We start from the raw sequence: 13,738 nt of genomic DNA on the forward strand, positions 1-13,738 counted from the left end.
GCTATTTTCTTGCTAACCGTTCGGAAAATTTTTGAAAAAGCCACGATTTTATGTGTCGCATGCATGATTTTGGTTCACTTCTATTTAATTACTTCCAATGGAGCACCTGCAACCGATTCCGAAATACTATTAGTAGTTCTAGATGTGGCCTGAGACTATTTTCTTGTTGACCGTTAATCAGATTATCAAAAACGCTGCGCTGATTTGGTTTCCCTCTATATTTTACCACTTCCGGCGGGTTACTCGTCTCATCACCAGTTCTGGAACTCAAACGGTTCTCCCGAATATGGTCTGTGATTATTTGCTGGCTAACCGTTTATCATGTTACTGAATAAGTCAATGATATTTGGCATGTATTGGTTCTCTTTTACACTTGACCATTTCTGGCGGGACACCCGGAATCGGTTCCGTTACGCACTGATATGGCTTGCGTCTATTTTTTGCAAATGTTCATCATGTGAAAGTTGGTGATCATGTTCCTTCCCCGTTTCCAGTATCATCCGGCGTACCGCAAGGCAGTCACCTCGGTCCATTTCTGTTTCTGCTATATATGAATGATGTCAATTCGATCCTCAACTGCATGAAGCTCTCATATGCCGACGATTTGAAGCTGTACTCCACTATTGCGGAACCCCGCGATGCCGTTTTTTTGCAGCAACAACTGGAAGCTTTTGCTGGTTGGTGTTCTGTTAATCGAATGTCCCTAAATGTGTCGAAGTTCTCTGTCATTTCGTTTAGCCGCAAGAAAACAACCTTCCGTTACGAGTACGCTTTGGCAGGAGTACATTTGCATCGTGTATCGACAGTGAAGGACCTGGGGATTCTCCTTGACTCCAAAATGACATTCAAGGACCACGTGGCTTATGCCGTGGGGAAAGCATCGTCGCAGCTCGGCTTCCTTTTCCGCTTTGCCAAGAAGTTCAAGGACGTTTACTGCTTGAAATCGTTATACTGCTCAATTGTACGTCCTATTCTGGAATATTCGGCAGTCGTTTGGGCCCCCTACTACGAAAACAGCGTACAGCGAATTGAGCGAATCCAGCGAAAGTTTATTCGTTTTGCCTTACGCCACCTCAGGTGGAGGAATCAGCATGACCTACCGAGTTATGAGAGCCGTTGCCAACTCATACATTTGGAACCTCTCGCTGCAAGGCGCAATGTTGCTCAAGCATGCTTTGTCGGAGACCTCCTGCAGGGCAATATTGACTGCCCATCACTCTTGAGCATGCTAAACATCAACGCACGCCGCCGGAATCTGCGAACACACTCATTTTTACGTCTTCCTTCAGCTAGGACTAATTACGGTCAACACGAACCGATTCGTAGCATGCCCCGTGTGTTCAATAAATGTTATTCTGTTTTTGATTTTAATGCTTCACGTAAGACAAATAAGTGTAGTTTTAAACGTGAATTATGTAAGGTACCGCGTCAGTCTGTAAGTGTAAGATAAGTGTCGTTGGGGTGACTTGTATTACCTGTTGACTTAGTGTAAATAAATAAATAAATAGCCCAATGTTGCTAAATGTTACCTAAAAAAACCACGATACCTCAATGTATGGGTTTGGTTTGAGCCTATTTCCTTGAAGTTCATCAAGCTATCAAAAAAGCCGCGCTTTGCTGTTTCGCATGCATGGGTTTGGTTCAATTTTAAAATTAGTCGCTTTTGGAGGGAAACTTGGAACTAGTTTCGGCACTACTGTCAGTCCCTAATGTGGTCTCAGCCTACTTCCTTGATTAGCGGTCATCAAGTTGTCGGAAAAGTCATGATGCATGCGTAAGTTTTGTTCACTTTTATATACGGCCACTTCCGGCGGGACACCCGGAACCTGTTCCAAAACACTACCGGTCCAGATATGATCTGAGTCTTTTTTTATGCCAACCCTTCATTATCATAAAAGCCACGCTTTGATATGTCGCATGCTTGGATTTGGTTTACTTTTATATATGGCCACTTCCAGCGGGAGATCCGAAACCGGTTCCGGAACACTACCGGTTCAGTTATGATCTCAGACTCGTTTCTTGTCAGCTTTCATTAGGTTATCAAAAAAGCCCCGCTTAGATATGTTGCATGCATGGATTTGATTTTTTATATTTGGCTACTTCCGGCGGGACACCAGGAACCGGTTCCGGAACACTACCAGATCAGATATGGTCTGAGACTGTTTTCTTGCTAACTGTTCATCGAGTTATCGAAAATGCCGCAGTTTGATGTGTCGCATGCATAGTTTTGGACCACTTTTATATTTGGCCACTTCCAGCGGGACATCCGGAACCGGTTCCGGAACACTAACAGTTCAGATATGGTCTGAAATTGTTTTCTTGCTAACTGTTAAACGGTAATCGAAAATGCCGCAGTTTGATGTGTCGCATGTATGTGTTTGTTGCATTTTTATGTATGGCCCCTAGTATGGCCCCTTCCAAGGGTAGTGGTCCGGAACACCTGAAAGGCCATAACTCCGGAACGGCTGAACCGATCTGAACCATTTCCAATAGCAAACAATGGGACCAGATTCCGCGTCGAATGAACCGTCGGTCATTAAAACCGTTTGAGCGATTCCAAGCAACAGCATCAAAATTGAGGAAATTTTTTAATTCATGATTTTCTATTGAACTGAAACTTTGCACAGTTTTTCAGTTCCATTTCAATCGCCATTTTTCGATATCAAATTTTTATTTTGAATCACGACTAACTTTTTAAAAGGGTGTATGTGAAAATGGTTCAAAAATATTCAAAAATCTGTACAGCCAAAATGGTTCGTTCGATTGCTATGAATTTTTCAGCAAAGTTAGATAACTAAATGGTATTTCCTAAGAAAATATACACTGTGAAAAAACATCTTTTTTAATATTAAAAAATATCATTTTTGTCACAAAAACTCAAATATCTCAAAACCCTATCTTTTTACCATCGTATTTTTTTTGGGAAAGACGGTCCATTGTATTAGCAATCTACCATAAAAATTTGGTGATGGTAAACTAATAAACAAAAAAGTTATAACATTTCAAACATTTCACTATTTTCACATTTGGTAAATATTTTTTTCTGTGTAAATTATTTCGGTCAGAAATCGCAGTTTGATGCTGATTTTATTGTTCAGCAAAGTTAGATAACTAAATGGTGATTTCTAAGAAAATGTACACTGTGAAAAAAAATATTTTTTTAACATTAAAAAATATCATTTTTGTCACAAAAACTCAAATATCTCAAAACCCTATCTTTTTACCAACGTAATTTTTTAAGGAAACCGGTCCATTGTACTACTGCAGTAATTCTGAAAAGTGACGTAAGCGCCATTCAAAATTTCGATATTTTTTGGTATATTATTTATAATATCTGGGGTGAGAATAACACTGTGGTATTCCTGCTGTATTAGAATGCAAGATCTAATCGTAATCTATCATATTTGGAAAGAAACTTAAAGGATGAGCAAGAGTTTTATGCATAATAACCAAAAAATGGGCCAAAACTATTAATGTCGCTTACGTCACTTTGCAGAATTACGGCAGATTAGCAATCTACCATAAAAATTTGGTGATAATAAACTAATAAACAAAAAAGTTTTGACAATTCAAACATTTCACAATTTTCACATTTAGTAATAATTTTTTTTTAGTGTAAATTATTTCGGCCGGAAATCGCAGTTTGATGCTGATTTTATTGTTAATGGCCTTGCGTGAGTAGAACAAGCTGTTTTTATTATGTATTATGTATATTATATGTACAGTAATGTTCCGATTTTATCACGCCCTCCGCGCATTGATCGTTTATTCATTAATTTGCTGTTACATTTGAGGACAAGTGTTTTCCCTCTTCTTCAAGATGAATGGTGAAAGCGTGTTTTGCAACGATAAAAATATTGAAATGGGTATAGATGTTGAAGTATATTTCAAAGCATTTTTGAAAAGGGGCGTGATTATATTGTTTAAACAGATGTCGCTGATGGTATGGTGGCATGACTCTCTGCACTTAGCACTTCTGGCAATTTCTCAGATGGCTCGTCTGTCAAAGTCTAGACGGCAGGACGTTAAAATGCGTAAATTTGTATTCAATTTGGGCATAACCAGTTTATCTATGGTGCTTTCGGTGAGATTTCGTAACTCTTTTGAACATTTTTTTTCATCAAACGGTCTACAAGAGAGCGTTGAGTTGAAGACCTTTGAGAAAGCGATTGTTCATGTTGTTCGTTAGATTATAATAAACAAAATCACTTATAAGTTTTAACTGACCAGTTTGGTGTTGTTTACTTGGCTGAAGAAAAAATTTACTATAAAATTTTTAATATCCATAGCGGTAGTATTTTTTTTTGCTTTTTCGTGAGCATTGTCATGGTATGTATACAGACAAACAAACGTAACACTGACGAAATTTGCATTGACCACGCCTTTAACGATCATTTTGAATCATGGTTGTGGCTTTCATGACCAGAAGAGTGCCCATCGTTTTTCTTTGCGTTTGACGTTTCACACTAGCGCCTTCTGATGACGATATTGCACAACGCAGTGTTTCGTGAAACATTTCCACCAGGTGGTGGTAGTGGGAACTGGGCGATGGATTTTCACGAAAATTATTCTAGGCGTTTCGTCTGTTTGTCTGTGGTATGTACCTCTCATGCATTTGTTGTTGTTGAAGTTACTCGCATTCTTCCGATCATAAAGTCTGTTCTCTAAGAGGTAATTTTTTTGCAGATCAACTAGACGTATACGCAAATATATAAAACTTTTATTATGCAGCTTGTTCAACTTGTTTAATTCAGGCGGTAGCCTTTACAATAAAATCAGCATCAACATATAATTCTCGAAATAATTTACACAGAAAAAAAAATTTTTTTGTTACTAAATGTAAAAATTGTGAAATGTTTGAAATGTTATAACTTTTTTGTTTATCAGTTTACCATCACCAAAATTTTATGGTAGATAGCTGATATAATGGGCCATTTTCCCTAAAAAATTTACGTTGGTAAAAAGATAGGGTTTTGAGATATTTGAGTTTTTGTGACAAAGATCATATTGTTTTAAAGTAAAAAAAGAAATTTTTTACAGTGTATATTTTCTTAGGAATCATCATTTAGTTATCTAACTTTGCTGAAAAATTCATAACAATCGAACAATCCGTTTTTGCTGTGCAGCTTTTAGAATATTTTTGAACTATTTTCGCATACACCCTTTTGAAAAGTTAGTCGTGATTCAAAATAAAAATTTGATATCGAAAAATGGCGATTTAGATGAAATTGAAAAACTGTGCAAAGTTTCAGACATTTTTGAAATGGTCGCTCAGGATCGACTGACATGACTCCGTGGAACGCCTCGTTTGAGGTTTACTGCCAAAAAGTGATGTGAGTTTTTTGTACACACACATACAGACACAAGCACACACACAGACATCACCTCAATTCGTCGAGCTGAGTCGATTGGTATATGTGATTTGACCCTCCGGGCCTTCTATCAAAAAGTCATTTTTGGAGTGAGCATATAGCCTTTCCGGTACTGTTCCCAATAACGGTAACAAGACTTGATTATGATGATTAACCTGGGCTTGATTTCCAGAAACTTAAACACAGTCGACGAATACGTTGTCTTTATTTGTATGTTTGACTTGTATGTTAAATTTTCCCTGTAAATTTCAGCATACATTTAGAAATGTGGGGGTAGTTTAACCTAATCTAACTTTTCGAATTTAATCATTAGGTTACTTACGTTTAGTGTTTCTTTATATCCGTTAGGTCCGGGAAGCGGTCCCGCACGGTAGCTTCTGCTATTACTATCTGTAGTGCAGTTTATGTTATTCGTACATATTACGGCATGATAATTACTTAACATTTACCTTAGTTTATGGTAGGTCTTAACTGCAGAGATGAGGCCTTGACTGAGCAATAGCTGTGATTTCCGAGCAACTAACTGTGATCTAGAACTGTGATAGTTTTTGTTCTGTGCTTAGTTTTTGTTTTGTTTTAAATATAAGTTTAACTAAATCCTATTACCTTCAATTCACCTTTTCGATTCACTAATTCACATACATGTATGCTAGTACTACTTCCGAGTTGAAACAAATTTGCAACTATTAAGCACAATATTATTTAATTTTAGGTAAAGTTTGCAAAAAAAAGCTAATTCAACTTCTTCTCGCTTGATTGTAAACAAACTTTTTTTCTATAGCTAGACATGTGTGGTTGTGTTAGATCTACACTGCTACCAAATTGCACTTAGTCTATTGGTATTTGATCTGGTCCGTTTTCTATTAGTTCCATAAAACCTGCATTGAGTGTTGCTGAAGGTAGAAGCACAATGGGCTTGGAGGTGCTTTGCGCAGCTTGCGCAACAAGTACACTTAGTGTACGAGAAAGGCAAAAAGTTAGAGAACAACCGTACTAAGAAGTTTGGATTTCGTTTGCAAACAGACTAGTGATGTTGATTCGTTTTACACATGTATTCAAAGAATTCTCGAGGATAAGGCGTGTATCCCTAACTTGGCCTATAGTGCGCGCACTTAAAAAGAGGTTTACATACAAGAAAATCCAACCTGTATAGACTAATGTTAATTTTAGATGTGGTACTGATTCACGTGATTAATCGACGACTGGAGCGATGATGACTTGAAGCAGGAGGTCTCGGGTTGTCCGCCGACTGGTTCTGCGTAGCGACCGACGGATGTTAGTGGCGGCGGTAGAGCGGTGAAAAAATTCGTTCACAACGTGGTTTTCTGTCGGTGGATAGCTTACCGCGAGGAAGCGGATTAAAGCGGTACGACGACACTCAATGGAGAGTAATAGTTGGATGATACTCCAAACGCGTATTAATGGTAGCTTATGTCACAGCCACACCTCCACAGTTTGCAATATAACTTTTTGGGCTTTACTTGCGTCTTAACTTCACGATGACCAAAGTTCAAAGAGGTCCGGTTGTCCTCTTTAATCTATTAAGAACCTCGTAAGAGGTTTGACAACTGATCAAATTATCTGATAAGCCTCATCAGTTGAAAAAAAAAGTGATGACACTTTCAAAATAATAATTTAATAACTGTTATACGGGATGATTGTCATCGCTCTGGATGGGTCTCGGCTAAGTTAGCGTTAGCGAGGCTATTGCTTGCAGGCCAGAGCCTTTTTTTAACGTTCGTTTATTGCTTTCGCGCGAGCACGCAAGTTATTGTTCGCTGAACTGTTACACTATGTCGTGTAGGGGTCTTCTACCATGTTTCCTTCTTTAATCTTCTGTCTAATCGTGACGATGTACGACAGTATGGTGCCGTATTGCATCAAGCTGAACACTCTTTTTAATATGCTTAATTTTCTAGTTCGTAAGCCAATAAGGAGTTCAAGGCTTTTTTTGAATAAGTCATGAGTGCGAACGCATAACCGCTCGCTCAGTATTAAAAGTGTAGATCCAATAAACTTAACAAAAACTGTGCTAAAAATGCAACATTTTCTCAGGGATAAGCCATAATACTCATGTCACATGTCAAGCTTGTGAGTCTTCCTTCATCGTACGAATTTAAATTCCTTAGAAGCTCATGAGCCTCTTATTCCACAAACTTGAGGCCTTGGCTACGGATAATCACATCTTCATACGTTCGTTGCGCCGCGTGCGGATGAATGGAACATGTGAGGTTTCTCCTTGCGCCATCATCATCATCGTCGTCGTCGGCCCACAGATCGATCGCATCGATCGATCACCCGTGTCTAATAGGATTTGACATTCACCTTTTTCGCGTGTCACTGGATTTAAATCCACACGCAAACGCAAACGCCGCGACATTCTTCAATTGGATTAGCCATCCACTCATCCGGCAATGTGTCGATCCGGGCACGTTTCAAGCCGCTCGACTGGCGGTAAAAGTAGTAAAATATTATGACATTGCACAAGAGCAGGGGATAGTGGGATGAACATGCCTCATGATGGCAAAATTGATCCAACGCGATCGAAAGGATTATTGATATTCTTACGATTGCTTATGACAGCGTTGATCTTCCATCGTATCGTGTGGTCATCCACTTGACCAACGTTTGGATTTCGGGGCAGAGACACTTGTTTTACCTTTTATTTATTCTTCGTGATTGTAAAAATCTGGGAACAGACTAATCACCTCGTAATACAACACTTAGCGCCGAGTCAAACTTTGATGGTTTGGAAACATATCACTGATTCGTGGCTTTTTGCTTGCGCCTGTCGTTAACAATCTTGGCAATAATTCTTTAAAGAAACAAGAGTTAGATATACGATATGTGTCGTCATAAGCAAGTACAAAATTAGGTGCGGTCTTCGGGGTGGTCGGAGTTGGTACGCCGCGTCGCATCACCAGTCAGTGCATGGATGGAATGCGCACTTTATACCGTGCCGAAAATAAAATATCAATTTACTTGGGCTCGCGTCGACTTATTTGGCTGTCGCGTGTTTTAGGACCGTATTTGTGTATGATTGGTGAGAAAGCTTCTCCAATCCCAAGGAGGGGACTTAACTTCCCGTTGTCGTTACTTTCGTCACTTGTCTCGGACGCTAATCTGTTCCGGTGCAATTTATTTCGGTATTTTAACGATGACAGACGACATTTTCTGTGGTGCGATTTCACGGTAATGTCGCAACAGTCAGTCATGCCGCAGAAAGGTGTGCAGTGCTGTTTGAAAGTTTTGGAAAAAAGTAAATATGGAATTTTACGTTTTCATTCAACGTTTCGGTGGTCAGTGGCAAGCTTCTTAGGAATTTAAATTCGGACGATGAAAGAAGACTCACAAGCTTGATATGTGACATGAGTATTATGTCTCCTCTCATATGTCTAATATCATGAGACCTGGACCATGCTCTCACGGAGGACCTGCGAGCACTTGAAGTATTCGAGCCCGCATACAATTACACAAAAACCTCCCACGAGTCCCAACGATGCACCTGTGCAAACAAGAAATCCAATCAACTCCCATGGTCCGGAATGACATTTCAAAATGGCTCATAATAACCACCACCGCCGCCACGACAAGTCCGTATCGCCGCGAGCGATCACTTCCTGTGTGTACCAAGTTTGGTCAAGTCATACCCGCGCGCGAGTCGATAAAATTTTACATACTAGGTACACGGCATCTCACACCTTGAGCCGCACGCGTTCCAGATCGGCAAGTTTCCATCTTTGGCCACGCCGCGACGCTGACTGCGGTGGGGGCGCGGCTACGGCGGGACACCCGGGAAGTGTCAAGGTGGCCTCCTAACGCCCGTCGTCGTGTTCAAATAAAAACACCACCAACTAAGTAGGCTTCGCGGGGAATTGAACGACATGTTCCACTCCTACACTCTCGCAAGTCTTGCTGCGCGCGCGTTCTGCGTCTGTTTGTTCTACCACACCGCCGCCGACTCTATCGAGCCATAAGGGCGTTACACCGCTGCCAGCCACTCGGCAGAAAAATTTCACAAACCCATCAATGGAACATTTTTATGTCGAAAAACACATTTCGACACCGTCACTTTGGCCCATCACGTTTTGAGTTCTCAGCCGCGAGATTGCTCGTGCTGAATCTGAGCGGCCGCGGCCGACGAGACACAATGTGACTTATACACCTATATAAATATCAAACAACGATGAATCTGCGCTCGCGCGCGGTCGGTCGGTCGGTAATTGGCCTCCGGATCAGCTAACGACGCCGTTGTCTTCTCATTACCCAGGGCGCAATCTGTACTGAAACGAGAAACAGAGAGATACGTATGTTTGTATGAGGTAGACATGAATTCATAACCTACCTTGGCGCAATTTAGATCTTGCGATGCAGATAAGTTCAAAGCCAGTTAGTTTTGCAGCAGATTGCACAGCGCTTGTTGGAGAATAATGAGCAAGGAATGCAGCTCGGAATGTAATGAAAACGAAAACATTGGACGGGTTTTGCAACTGTTTTGCAAAGGATTTGGAATAGTTTCTGGGTCAGGTTGAAAGATCGAAAATGAGAGATAATTTTGATATCGGTTTGGCCGTTTCGGGGCACACAGATACGGCACGAGCTCGCTAATTGGAAGAGGCTCCAATTGATCTCTAGAGGTTTTCAAGTGCTCAATCAATTTGATGAAGCATTCAAATCAGCAGTCATTTTTTGACGCAATGGTGGACAAAAATTACTTTCAATCCGTTAAGAGCACGGTAACTTCTAGAACTGGTCATATTCCCGCAGCATACCAGTTCGTTGATCATTCATTACCATGATCTGTCATTATCAAGCGTTTGTCATTATGGAGCAGCTCCGCTCCTGCTCCATTTTTAATTCAGATCTTCGCTACGTCTACGTCAATCATGTCTATTAAACCATCTGTCAATATTTTTGGATTCTTACTTTGTTTTGAGAATTGTTTCCCGGGAACTGTCGTAATTACGGTCTTCTTGTCGTATTTAAACAAATGAGAGTTTTTTTGGGAATCATCCACAACCTTACACACTAAAACCTTACTGTGATTCTACATTTCCTTCGCGGCATACTTAAAAGGTCCGTTGCGTGTGGCCCTTCTCTTCGCAATTCCAGCAGAGCTTGCTCCTATCAAAGCCTTCACACCCCCATGACTTGTAGCCTTGCTCGAAACACTTAAAGCACACCTCTGGCGGCTCGTACATGCTGATTGGGCACACTGATTAGCCAACTCTGATCTTCCCGACTGCGGCAGCCTTGTAAACTCCCCTATTGGTAGCTTAACCGCGGCGATTTGGGTACTATGGCTTTGGCTTTGGTAGATGGATTAATATGCTTGGTTCATCTACCTCGCTTAGCTCTTTACGGGCGGCTGTAAGTCATCGGAGTCGGCAATATCATCCAGATTTTTGCACTGGAGATTCGCCTACGCTGTCAGGGTTCTAACCTGCACTTCTTCGCCTAGGACCTCTTGGAGTAGCGACTTATAGGACGTGTCTTTCAGCACTGCTTCCTTCTCCAGGACCATAATCATAACGCCCGTCTTGGTGCTCCAGATGCTTTTCACATCCGTGCCTAGCGACGAGAGCCGATGTACACCCGTTTTGGCCCCCATCGGAGTACTTAGCGCGCCTCTTTTGTTGATTCTGGCGAGCTGGCTTAGCCTAAGGTCACGTTCTCTTTTTCTTTCCAAACGTAATGCAGAGGTCCTATTTCCTTTCAGTTAGTAGCCCAAGTAGGATAGGGGTCGGAAACGTACTTTACAGCATCGGTACGGTTTTACAAGACGGAAGGCAGTTTTGACACATGCTCATCCACCTTTTGTGGATTGAATGTCATTATGCTTGGTATTAAAGCGTCCGGCACACTGGCATTATTCCTGATGTGTCTAAGGCACTCCAAGCAAGGCTAAGCCACGCTTTCTTATAGAATGAGAAAATCTGCCTGATCGGATTTCCAAGAGGTGATTCCCTAATTCCTTGGTTATGTGGGGATCGACCCACTAAAAACTCATTCTCTCTCTTCCTTACCTTCGCGGTACGTCCGTTAGCGATGACTTCGAGAAGAGTGGGGGACCGCACATGAGTACTCTCTATTGGTAAACGTTCCACTAGCTACCGGCTTAAATTGTCCTCTCTTCCCTGGAAGCTTGGGTCCTAGCAAGTACTTTATACTACCCATTTGGCTCAAGCACCCTGACAAACCCACTTGCTTTTGGTTTGCCTGCCATTTTCTCTGTAGTTCAAGTACAATTCGGGAAACCGTGCGCCTTTTATGCCGCATCGCTCGAAGCACTTTTCAATTCATTCTCTGCCACCACTAATGCTATGGGCAACATGTCCGCTAGCACACATACCGCGTACTTTGGGACCGTGCGGTATGCGCTGACCATCCTACACTCCAAATTTTGTTTGCTGGTATTCAGCAAACTTTGCTGATTTTTTTTGTGCTGATTTCATTCAGCAATACGAATTTACTGAATATCAGCAATTATTTTTCAGCTTGCTGAATCTTCCAGCAATTTTGACAGATGATCAGCAACGTTGTGCTGAAATTCAGCAAAAATTTTGCTGAAATTCAGCAGTTTATTTTGCTGATTTTTTTGTGCTGGAAGCGTTTCAAAAAATTTGGTGTGTAAGGCTCATCAGCCGGGTACTCTCGAGTCGCTTCACATTTTGATTGGCCACTAGCGCATTCGACCATGCAGCGGCGCCATACCGTAATAAGAAGACCGCTACTGATGCGAGCAACTTACGCTTATTCGAGACTATTGCCGAGCTATTTGACATTATCTTTGGCAATGCCATTATCGCCATGCTTGCCCTTTTGCAGGCATATTCTACGTGGCTTCCGAATTTCAGCTTATCGTCGATCATGACACCCAATTGCTTCAGTGAGCGTTTAGAGTTGATCAGGCACCCGCCTGTGCTGACCACTGCCTGTTGTTCAGACTTGCGACTGTTTACCACCACCACCTCCGTTTTGTGGTGCGCGAGTGCCAACTGCCTCGACCTCATCCAGTCCCTCACTACGCCAATTGCGCGCGTTGCTGTCAGTTCCACTTTCTCTATCGACTCGCCGTATACCACGAGGGTAATATCATCGGCAAAGCTGACCAACTTTACGCCCGGTGGAAATTTGAGCCTCAATACGCCATCATACACCGAGATCCATAGTACCGTACCCAGAAAGGAGCCCTGAGGTGCCCCGCGGTGATCTTCTCACTTTTATCGGTGTTATAGATTAGCATCCTATTCTGGAAGTAGCTTTCCAGTATCCGGCATAGGCTAACCGGGACTCCTAAGTGGTGTATGGCACACTCGATTGCGGCCCAGTTGACGCTGTTGAACGCATTCTTTACATACGTCCAGCGTGACGACCACACAATAGCTGATTCATGTTTGATTCTTTTGGAGCGCTATCTCGGCCATTTTAAACACAGCCCTAATAGCGTGCACCGTCGATCGACCCTTCCAGAAGCCGAACTGGTTATCCGAGAGGTCAGAGTCATGGGTTTCTCGGTATAGACCATCACTCAGTCTCGACCGAATGATCTGTTCCAACAGTTTTCCGGCAGTGTCCAGAAGGTAGATAGGTCTGTATGCCGACGGATCGCCAGATGACTTCCCGGGTTTGGGCAGTACCAGAACCAGTTTATGTGTTTTCCACATCTCCGGAAAATCGCCTCTGTCTAGGCACATCTGCATAGCCATTTTGAACATATCAGGGCTAGCCTCGAAGTCGTCTTGATGGCTACTGTCGGGATACCGTCCTGACCTTGTTCAACTTAAGCGACTTCGCTATTGCAATGAGTTCGTCATTCGTCACGGGGGCGACCTCGCTATGGCCGGTTTGGCCATAGGGGACGAGGGCCTATGGTCTTGTATCGTGGTGCGAGACAGCGTTTCCACGATCTACTGCGGCATCTCAGGGGAGCATTCAGGAAATGCTGATGCGTCCTTCGTTTTGGCCATGACTTATTGTAGGCATCACCTCAAGGGGTTGTGTTGACAGCCTGGTAGAAGTCTTCGAAGCACGCCCGCTCGCGTGCCTTAATCTCTTAGTTCAGTGACAGTTCAGCCGCCCTCTAGACCTCACTTCGTACCATTCTACTCTCATCAGTGCCAGCTCTTTGCATCCTCCTTCTAGCTCTTAGGCAGAATGCACGCAGTTCTGCGAGGGATTGCGTCCATTTCTGGGTGGGGATCGCCTTGGCATTGCGGCGTCACATGTACGGGTTAGGATTCTGACTAGTTCATCGCTGGATAGATCGTCGTCGAAAGTTCCCAAATTTTGCGTGACGTATTAAATGGATGCCCCCTTATGAAATAATCCAAGGCCCCCCCCTAGTGTGAGGAGGTGTGGAATCT

At 42.4% G+C, this 13,738-nt stretch overlaps 1 protein-coding gene and 1 long non-coding RNA gene across 5 annotated transcripts in view; one reads left to right on the top strand and one right to left on the bottom strand.

Annotated features, from left to right (window-relative positions):
* The window catches only part of LOC115266350 (protein outspread), a 709,621-nt gene that overhangs the window by 195,234 nt on the left and 500,649 nt on the right, over positions 1-13,738 (top strand). The window lies entirely within an intron of this gene.
* The window catches only part of LOC134288018 (uncharacterized), a 149,575-nt gene continuing 138,382 nt past the window's right edge, over positions 2,546-13,738 (bottom strand). Inside the window, exon 2 of the long non-coding RNA XR_009997701.1 lies at positions 2,546-3,986. This is a non-coding gene — a long non-coding RNA (uncharacterized LOC134288018). The remainder of the gene's footprint in view (positions 3,987-13,738) is intronic.

The sequence above is a fragment of the Aedes albopictus genome, chromosome 2 (assembly GCF_035046485.1).
Source record: "Aedes albopictus strain Foshan chromosome 2, AalbF5, whole genome shotgun sequence".
Classification (NCBI taxonomy): Eukaryota; Metazoa; Arthropoda; class Insecta; order Diptera; family Culicidae; genus Aedes; species Aedes albopictus.